Here is an 11,280-nt window from a genome sequence, read left to right as displayed (position 1 = left end):
AAAAAGACACACATACACAGACATGCACACAAAATCGCTTATGTTTTAAGAAAGTTGACAAATCTGTTTTGGGCCACATTGAAAGCTGTTCTGACCTGCATTCAGCCCACAAGCTGCGGGTTGGACAAGCTTAGTTTATCACAATCCACTTGAGTGAGTTCTTCAGAGTGAGTTCATGAGAGATGTGATTGTTAAAAACAGCCTGGAACTGCCCCCTTCTCTCTCTTACTCCCTCTCTGACCATGTGACACACTGGCTCCCCTTCACTTTCTGCCAGGATTGTAAGCTTCTTGATAGACCAGTATACCTGGTCAGGCCCGGAAGGGGAGAACCAGGGCTGAGGCTCCTTAAAACCTACTGAGGGGCTGGGAGTGGTGGCTCATGCCTGTTACCCCAACACTTTGGGAGGACAAGGCGGGCAGATCACATGAGGGCAAGAGTTCCAGGCGAGCCTGGCCAACATGGTGAAATTCTGTCTCTAATAAAAATACAAAAAATTAGCCAGGCGTGGTGGCACGCGCCTGTAGTCCCAGCTACTCTGGAGGCTGAGGCAGGAGAATCGCTTGAGCATGGGAGGCTGGTGCAGTGAGGCCAGATCACTCCACTGTGCTTCAGCCTGGGCGACAGAGTGAGACTCCATCTCAAAAAAACACAAACAAACAAAAACCCTAGTGAGGGCCAGGGGCATGGGGGAGCTAGGATGGAGAGGGGTCAGGCTTAACCCTGACAACTCAGAATTCCACTACCTTGTACGGGCTTCAGTCTCCTCACTGGGCCCCAATGTAGGTCTGAGGGTCTAAGGTCTGTTGGTCTGAGGGTCCTAGGGAAATCCAGCCACTCAGGAGCCTGAGCTATTTTAGCATCGTGTCTGGGACCCCTCTCCCAGGGCACTCATTTCCCAGCACCCTCTCCACTGTCTCCGCACCGTTCCTTGGGGAAAAAAAAAATTTCTTTTATTAAAAACCTCCTGAAGTTTTTGTGGGTACAGAAACCACAAACTGATTGGCTGACAAAAAGGGGAAGAAGAGAGGCCACTGGAAATCTTCTGGGTCCGGTTCCCTCCACGCCCAGGTCTCTTCTCCCCAGCACAGCTCGGTGCGCAGCCTGAACATGCCAGCGGGGACCCTTATCCTACACGCATCAGGAAAAGGCCTTGATCCCTTTCCCCAGAGCCCGGTGGCTCAGTCCTGAGACGGAACCAAAGCAAGGGGGAGGGGTGTGGGGAAAAAACCCTGCTGCCTGATCCCACGCCCCCACTCACAGACCCTCAGTTGACTGGCAGCACTCAACAGGTTGGAAAAAAAAAAAAAAAAGACGAAAACACAGAAAAACCCAAACACTCTGACTGGGAGACCATGTGGGGAGAGTGTGCTGGGAGCCTCAGTAGCCAGTCTCCTCCTGGTCGTAAGGGAGATATTCAGGGGCCTCCCCTGGCCCCGGGCAGTCGCCGGCACCCAAGGAAGCCCCATGGGCCACTGGGCTTCCGGGTAGTACTTGGGGCCGTGTATTTGAAGACCTGGCCAAAGGCCTGGCCGCTCTGGTTGGCGCCTTGCCTGTAGCCCATCTTCAGGGACGTGGAGGAGTTGTCACAGTTGTTGATTCCCAGCTTGGCGTGGTGGATATGCCACCGGGTCCCAGGAGTCCAAAAGCCCACCTGGCTGGCACACTTGTTTGTGCCCATCTGGAGTTGTCCATGGCGGGGGCAGGATGTGGTTCTTGGGTCATAGAGATGCCTCCCCGAGCCCTGCCCTACGCGGTCATGCCTGACTGGCTGGCACATTTGTTGGTAATGGGCAGCCTGATGAGGCACTGGGCGGCCTTCATGGTGGCGTCGTGGAAGTTCTGCTCGTGCTTCTCTTAATACTTGTCACCGATGTCCATCCTGGTCTGCAGCCCCTTAGTCTTGGCCTTCCCTGCCAGGGCAAGAAGAGACACCTGCACCTGGGTCACGTTCCCACTCTCAAACAGGTGGTTGGCCTCAAATAAGTCCAGGGGGTTCATGCTGTAGCTGACCATGGCCTTGAGGAAGTTGGAGAGGTTTTCTAGCTGGTGCCAGTTCTACACGGAAGCGGCTGATCTTAAGAGCCTGAGGCCGGCTGCAGTTTTTTTATGAATGTGCGTAAGATAATCCCATCCTTCAGGCCCTTCTGGAAATCGGGCTGATGGAGAGGCTGGTGAGTCCCGTGATCCAGCTGCGGAGCTCTGCCTCCTTCTGGGGGTCATATCTGGAGAGGAGTCTGTTCTTGACCTCCCGCAAGAACCTGTAGGAGCGGCCCTTGTTGAACTGCCTGGAGCTTAAGGCTGGCAGGTGCCGCCTCGGGACTGGACCGGACAGGACCTGGGGCTAAGTCTTTTATCTAGTTTTCAATATTTTGTTTTCACCACACCATTGTTTTTACTACATATCTTTGGTGTATTTAAAAAATGTGTGAAAAATGTTAGACCATCTCCCTTTTTTCCACCTTCCCTTTTACCCTTTACTGCCATTTACACACACACATCCACGCACGCACACATGCACACACACATACAGACCAAAATTAACTTAGATGTACGAATGGGTTATTTGAAGCCAAAAGTCAATCTATATTAGTAAAAGTGTCATGCCAGTGTGAATTATATTTATGATCCTTTTAAGAAGAAAGAACTTCCGGCCCGGCGCTGTGGCTCACGCCTGTAATCCCAGCACTTTGGAAGGCGGAGGCGGGCTGATCACGAGGTCAGGAGTTTAAGACCGGCCTGGCCAAGATGGTGAAACTTCGTCTCTACTAAAAACACAAAAAAAGTTTAGCTGGGCGTGGTGGCACGCGCCTGTAATCCCAGCTATTCGGGAAGCTGAAGCAGAGAATTCCTTAAACCCAGGAGGCGGATCTTGCAGTGAACCAAGATCAGGCCACTTCCCAGGCTGAAGCACAGTGGAGTGATCTTGCCTCACTGCACCTCAAGCGATTCTCCTGCCTCGGCCTCCAGAGTACCTGGGACTACAGGCGCTGCCACCACGCCTGGCTAATTTTTTGTATTTTTATTAGAGACAGGATTTCATCATGTTGGCCAGGCTGATCTGGAACTCTTGCCCTCATGTGATCTGCCTGCCTCATCCTCCCAAAGTGTTGGGGTAACAGGCATGAGCCACCACTCCCAGCCCCTCAGTAGGTTTTAAGGAGCCTCAGCCCTGGTTCTCCCCTTCCGGGCCTGACCAGGTATACTGGTCTATCTCCCCCTGCCACATGCGCTGCCAACTACCGCACAGGGGCCCCCACCCAGGGGCCCTGCCCATGAGATATTGTGAAATACGGACTGTGGATGAAACGCAGTAAAACCTGTGTTTTTAAGAAGAAAATGAAAAAACTTAAAATTGGCATTTTAAGACCTCATTATATATTATTAAATATATATTAAATATAAATGTTATAGAATTTAACACCTCTATCTCCCAGTCTCTGCGAGAGGTTAGGAATTAACTTGCCTAAGCCTTAATCAGTAAACACTTCTGGCCTAGCCACGTTGACCATCCTCTCTCCTAACATCATCCAGTACATTTCAGAAGCTCATGCAAAACTCTCCCACCTTTTGTTTCAACAGATACATCAACTGATACAATTATACAATAATTGTATAAGATGATATTAGACTTAATCTCACAATCACACTCAGCTTGATTACTAACCCTTCTCCTACATCTTGCTCAACTAAATTTATCCACATTTTCTATGAATTGAATAGCTTAGAAACATATGTATTATATGTTTATGTATTATATACATAATATGTCTATGTATTATAGTGTAAGTTATTGTAATATAGAAATACGGAAGTTCTGTAACGCCCATTTTCTGCCTAGGAAATACCAATATTTTTTGAGCATGGCAAGTGTTTCCAAGCATTCAGAAGTGGAGAGTGTAGGGAATCCACTGCAGAATGAGGTCTGCTTGTCATCCTCTCAGTCTCAACTGCTCTCCCTCCTTCATCTCTGTCTGTTTCACTGATGACTATAGAAGGTCAGTCATTTTTATATGAAATGAAAATTGATGGAACTAAGGTGTTGATTTGAATATCCAACCGACCACTTATTGGGTGTCTGTTACAAGTTAAATTGTGTTCTACAGAACAGCTCAGGAAACGGATGCTTGACATTGATGTACATAACAGAAATACAAACACACCATTAAAAAATCAGACCTCTTATGAGAATCCAGATTCTCATGTAAGTTTTGTGAAGCTCTTTCAAGTTGAGAGTGCAAAATTTCAAAAAAAAAATCATTTTAACAAGTCATTCTTGAGACAGAAGAGTAGAAATAGAAGATAATATATGGTTGTTTCACTAGCTCAAATCTTAAGTACAGTTTTTAGTCAATTGACAGCCATATAATTCTTATTTTATATACTGATATTCATTAGAAATTACAAACTTTAAAAAATATTCCTGTCTCCTTCTGCTAATCAATTTTAAAATTTCATTCATTTGGTTATATTTCTCCTTTTTTTTTTTTTGAGACAGTGTCTTGCTTTGTCACCCAGGCTGGAGTGCAGTGGCATGATGCCCACTCAGTGCAAGCTCCACCCCATGGGTTCATGCCATTCTCCTGCCTCAGCCTCCCAAGTAGCTGGGACTACAGGTGCCTGCCACTGTGCCTGGTTAATTTCTTTGTATTTTTTAGTAGAAACGGGGTTTCACCGTGTTTGCCAGGATGGTCTCAATCTCGTGACCTAGTGATCTGCCCGCCTTGGTCTCCCAAAGTGCTGGGATTACAGGTGTGAGCCACCGTGCCCAGCCTATATTTCTTCATTTTACCTGGTCTGGAATAATTATTTCCTGCCCAGCATTAAATTTAATTAATATCTAATTTGTTTACTTGGTTTAGTTAGTTTTGACCATGTTCAGTACACTTCTTATAAAGCAGGCATGTAGGAATGTTGGCAAGTTTATGGTCTTCACTCTTCCAAATCCCTAATGGTGGCAACCCAATAGACACATACCACAATGTAAACGCATACACACACACACCCCCGTGCACACCCATACCCACCCACCTACACACAGACACAGGGACACACACACACACACTCCAGTGGATCAACACATGAAACACTTTACAGGCAAAGACATCGTATATCAGGGATCTCTTAGTGCACTACACACTTTTGTAAGTTATCAGGACTCTTCAATTGAGGTGAGTCTACAGGGATTTCAAAGGCTATTTGAGTGCTAAGCTAGCTAACTAGTGGTTGGACCCTATTTAAATAATGCATTAAACACAACTCTTGAGGATCTGAAGAATATCTGTGCTTTCCAATGAACCAGGAATTACAAGGTCCTGAAAACCTCAAGCTTGTTATATGTTATATCCTTTAATAGTTAAAGTGAAGCTGATATTAATGTGAATATACTTTAGATTTACATCTTTTTGTGTTAATTTTTCTTTGCCTGTAATATACATTTTTATATAACTGGGAATAAGACACATCTTAGGAAAAAGAAAACACAAAATAAAAATTCCCTGATTACATTGTGCCTTGGTCCAGTAACCCTGCACTGCACATGTACACTATAAATGGGTGTCTTGGGGAACCACTTTGGTATTTCATTTTAATAGTGCATCCTGGAGAATATGTTTGAATGGGTCACATATTACAACTGATTTAAATTTTGACCCATATAAAAATAAGTTTTCAAAAACATGTCTGAAGCCTGGAAACTGTAAAAATGTTTATCATCATAGAATAATAAAAGGCTAGCCGTTAGTCACTCAGAAATTGTTCAATAAATCTAAGACACCTTAGACATAAATAGTTATGAGTGAGTATAGTTCATCATTAATGATTGTAAAACTTAACGCTGTCATTTATGGTTGAGAATAAAAAACCAGAAATGTAACTTAATTTGATAGAGATAAATGATACAAACTTTACCTAAAGCAAGAGAATAATAATAGATGTGTAAAAATATTTGTGTTATAGATAAGACTTTATGATGAAATTGAGTTGAACAACATGAATCAAACGTGTTTTGCATACTACATCTGCAGTTACAACATCACAGCCTTCTAAGTGTTTCCCTAACTTCAAAATGCAAGTTATCACTGAAACAATCTGATTTAATGAATTGGGATAATGGGTCATGACTGGTGTAAGCTGAAAGCAATACTACACTTTTAAAGTTGGATTTCTTTGTGTATTAATACAAACACCAGAGAAGATGGTCAATAAATTAATTACTGTACAATGCCTATCATAATACTTAAACCTGGAAGAAAATCAGTAAATGTTTAGTGAATAGAATTGGTGAATTGCTTCCATTTGATATAATTTTCTGTTCATTTTAGGGATTACCAAAACTTGCAGCTCTGAATAAGGCCCAATTATTTACTCCTTCCAATAAAACAATATTCCAAGAATAAGTGTGAATGTTTTGTTTTGTTTTGTTTTTCACTGAAGTATTCCAGTCTGTAGCTGCTCCAAATCACACTAATCTTTCTACAGTCTGGTACAGGTCCTGGTCTCAAGGCCACTGTTACCATAATCACCATCTTTTGTGCCTCAAGGTTGAGCCCTCCTAACTTACCTGCATGCAACTGGAAAAGTCCCATTTCATACTTTAAGCAACCTAGATGTCTCTTTCACTGAAAGTGGTATTCTTCCTGTGTTTTTTTATTTCCAGCAAATGATGTCAACCTCTACCTACACCTGACATCTCAGTGTAATTCTTGACATTTTCTTCTTCATATTTCCACTTCCAATCACCAAGTGTGTCAGATTTTACCTTCTCTCTATTTCTTGAATGAAATTTTCTTTCTATCTTCATTGCCATCCTAGATTCCAGCCCATCACTGGGCTATGGTGAGCACCTCTAAAGTGCTCTCCCTGATTCTCTCTCCAAAAATGTTTCTTTGCTCTTTCCAGATGATTACTTGAAAAGTAAATACAATTTACATTGTAAATTGCTTTGTTGAAAAACTCCAAAGACTGCACATTGGTGCTAGGATAAATATCAAGATTCAAAAATGGGTTCAAGCAATACAAAATTTGTTTCTTTTCTCTCTCTCCCCTCTTGTGGCATGAACATGATTGAACTAAGTGATTCAGATATATTTCTTCTTCTCTCCTGGACTGTGGTCTTCTTATTCATAAGCTTTTCCCACTACCATACCAGATTTATTTAATTAGCTCTTACTCTTAGTTTAGTTTGCTCTTCACCTTCCCCACCAAGGGGAGTCTTACCTGATATCCCTAAATATGAAAGGCTTTCATAACAGTGCATAGCTTTTGTCTGTAACAGGGATTATTTTAGTTATAATATTGTTTTTAGGGTTTTATATTTTCATTACTATTTATAATAGATAAATCTCAGCATGCTTTTTGATAACAAGTCTAATAAACTTTTAATGCAATTGTAATTCAGTACATAATTGTTTTCTATAAGCCATGATTCTAGAGATTGAGGCAAAATGTAGTGGTAATCTGTCCCAAGTAGAAGGACAAATAGCCAAGCAATGTTGACCTACTCATTCGTCTCTAAAACAGGGTTAAGATATTGATTTCCCTGTTTTCAAGAGGAAGCAGGGACAGGAAGTTTCTTGCTTGTTATCCTCTCAACTCACTCTTTTTATGGAAAAAGTAATTCATCTGATAAATGACAGAAAAGATTTTGATGTTCATTAGCAAGGTGGTGATTCCAAGAAGTTGAAATAAAAAGTCTTCAGAGCCTGTCTCTCTCAGTCACTCTCTCTGGACTCTTGAAACTGCTTGTTGGGCAAAATAGGGAGGCCTTGTGTAAGAGCCGAACAAGCAGGCTCAGTCCTGCTACTGGTTTCATGAATCCAACTTTCCCAAACATGACAGAATGTCAGAATCCCATGAGCCAAAAGTTTTATGATGAGAGAGGAAGAATGATATTTTACTCCTCAATCTAATTTTAAAATTAAATTTTAAACAGAGTTAATAAAGTTAAAGTTAACAAAGTTGAATACACACACATATGCATATACACATGCACATGCACACAGTCTTCTCACATTCCTTTTTTAATTGTTTAATCATTCATGAGAAATGGTTTGATTTTGTATTTTCTATCTACCAATACTTGCATAAGCTCTGGCTGCAAAACTTTTGTTGGTCAACCATTAGCATTTGGGAAACCACGTCCCTGCTGAGAGATAGAAGATCTTGATACAGCCTTAACTACATCATCAGTAAACATGGGACTGTTTTTAACCAGAGGGAGGCAAATGGCTTTCAGATGGTTGTGTAGCTGGTTTTAACTGTAGCCTACAGTGGCTTTTTGACAGCCATAAACATTGCTAATTATTATTAGGCTTCAGAGCGTTCAGTATGAGGTTTTAATTTGCTCATGTTAGGCATGAGAAGGTGGCACTATCCTAGATGCCCTAAATATTGTTCCTTGTCACTTTGTTCCCACTGAATTCAGAGGTAATTTGGGGTCCGTGTCTAAAATGGTCTTATATTCATGTGTTCGCCATAGGTTTCTGATACTTCCATTCTGAACGTAGTCTCAAGTTGGCTCTTGAGGGCTAATTTCATTACACATGATTGTAGGTATAAATTTAAATTTATGGAGGATTGTTTTGTATATCCCACAGAATCTGGATTCACCTCCAAGGGACTGTATAGTTTATCAAAAAGAAGACAAAGAAGAATAAGAGTTCTTGCTGTCTAGGGAATACATCATCTTCTTTGGGTAGCGCCTATTAATGGTCCTCAAAATAGTTAGAGCATTCAAGGTTTGTAACCAGTTCACAAAGAGGGAAGTAGATTCTATTAGAAATTAAACATATTACTTCTTTCATTGAGTAAGTATTGCTACAAGAATACGTTTGCTGAATAAATTAGCATGTTTATGGACATAATTGATTTGCATACTGTGGCAGCACTTTATGGACCAAACCCTAAGTCCCATGAAAAATGGAATAGAATTATTTGACAGGGAAGTATCATTGGAAAAGCCTGACTCTAGTCTCAGGAAGCAATCTGGTTGATCATGTGTTTTCAGTGTGTAGTCATAATACAACTGTATATCGCTAGTGCACATTGGACACTATGCACTCTACATATATTTTCTCATTTCATCCTTCAATACACACACCAGATAGAAAATAGACTTGGATTTAATTGCTCCAGTAAGGTCAAAGACCAAAAACCTCATTACAATGCCAATGTCAGAAATTCTTCTTCCAATTAAGATAAAGTTACCAAAGGCAATTGTGCCTTGCCATAATGAGAAGACATTGGATGAACTTAAAAAAATTTTTTTTTGTTTAAAGCCATCATAAAACTGTGGGCCTAAAGTTTCAATGAACTAAATTTCAGAGAAAAACAATCCTTTCCTTGGTGATCACAGATTAGATAGCGGAAACCATCTCTGAGGACATTTGCTGGATCTGGGACATTGAGTAGGTAGAAGAAGAAGCTGACAATGTGCAGAAACAGCTGGAACATTGGGAAGAAGCAAAATAATCTACAGGGAACTGAACAAGGATGGAAAACTATATGGTCTCATCGCATTTACTTATTTTCACTTAAGAGACAGGGCCTCATTCTGTCACCCTGGCTATAGTGCAGTGGAGTGATCATGGCTCACTGCAGCCCCAAACTCCTCCCTCAGACAATCCTCCTGCCTCAGCCTCTCCAATACGTGGAACTACCGGTGCACAACATCATGCTTGGCTAATTTTTAATTTTTTTTAACCATTTCATGAGAAATGGTTCGATTTTGTATTTTCTATCTACCAATACTTGCACAAGCTCTGGCTGCAAAACTTTTGTTGGTCAACCATTAGCATTTGGGAAACCACGTCCCTGCTGAGATCTTGATACAGCCTTAACTACATCATCAGTAAACATGGGACTGTTTTTAACCAGAGGGAGGCAAATGGCTTCAGATGGTGGTGTAGCTGGTTTTAGCAGTAGCCTGCAGTGGCTTTTTGACAGCCATAAACATTACTAATTATTATTAGGGTTTTGTGGACACAAAGACCCAATATGTTTCCCAGGCTGGTCTAGAACTCTTGGCCTGAAGTGTTCTTCCTGCCTTGCCCCCCACCCACTCCAACCAAGCACTGGGATTACAGGCATGAGTCACCACACCTGGCCTCCCCTAACATTTAGATACTGAACTGTTGGAAAAATGAGTAAAAAATAAGTATAAGTAGCATTTTGAGTATTTTCTCCCCATACACCCAAATGTTTAGTGTATATTACTGCTTCACATAGGAGACCATTCTTCCATCAAACTATGCAAACTAAGTATTTAAAATTTGATTTTTGCCCTACAATAAGCTCTATGCTAAACCTCATTATATTTGATTTTGACAATCTCTTTTTATACCATAGTTGCAAAAAATTAATCACATTCTTTACTTCATGAGACATGATTATTAATGTTTCCTACAAGTTTCTCTCTGGTTTTACTTCTTTAATTTTTTTATTTCTTACCCCTTGTCACAGACAGGCATGCTAATGTGTTTGATATAGGTTGTTTACTCTTAAAGAATTCTTACAAGATAAGAAGGTTGTTTTCTGAGTGTGTGTATGTGTATATACATGAGTGTTTACATTTTGCTTAAACAGCATTGTGCTGTAAATCTAATTTTATTTCCAATTTTTTCACAGAGCATAACATCCTTCATACATTCAGATATTGCTGTAGGTTACTTTTGGTTGTTTATTCCCCTGTAGCTGCTGCATAGTTTTCAGTAAAATGAATCAACCCCATTTTCCTTATCCAGTTTTGCAGCAGAATTCACAATGATACCCTGCTACAGAAATATTCACTTCCTTATGGTATCCTTAGGAAAACACTTTTTGGTCATGTGTCACAATTTGTCAGGGGCTTTGTTAGTCTGTTGCTATTGCTATGAAGACATATCTGAAGCTGGGTAATTTATTTCTTTTTTTTTTAATAAAAGAGGTTTATCTTGGTTTGGGGTTCTGCAGAGCCCCGAAGAAATGGCATCTGCTCTTGGTGAGGACTCAAGAAGCTTATAATCCTAGCAGAAGGTGAAGGGGAGCCAGTGTGTCACATGGTCATAGAGGGAGTAAGAGAGAGAAGGGGGCAGTTCCAGGCTGTTTTTAACAATCACATCTCTCATGAACTCACTCTGAAGAACTCACTCAAGTGGATTGTGATAAACTAAGCTTGTCCAACCCGCAGCTTGTGGGCTGAATGCAGGTCAGAACAGCTTTCAATGTGGCCCAAAACAGATTTGTCAACTTTCTTAAAACATAAGCGATTTTGTGTGCATGTCTGTGTATGTGTGTCTTTTT

General features: G+C 41.3%; 1 pseudogene; it reads right to left on the bottom strand.

The window, feature by feature from the left end:
* Positions 1-1,380: 1,380 nt before the first annotated feature.
* On the bottom strand, positions 1,381-6,587 carry LOC112612858 (annotated as a pseudogene).
* Positions 6,588-11,280: the final 4,693 nt, after the last annotated feature.

Source organism: Theropithecus gelada, chromosome 19 (assembly GCF_003255815.1).
Source record: "Theropithecus gelada isolate Dixy chromosome 19, Tgel_1.0, whole genome shotgun sequence".
In the NCBI taxonomy this organism is placed as follows: domain Eukaryota; kingdom Metazoa; phylum Chordata; class Mammalia; order Primates; family Cercopithecidae; genus Theropithecus; species Theropithecus gelada.
Note: the sequence above shows the minus strand (reverse complement) of the source record. Positions and strands in the feature narration are given on the sequence as shown.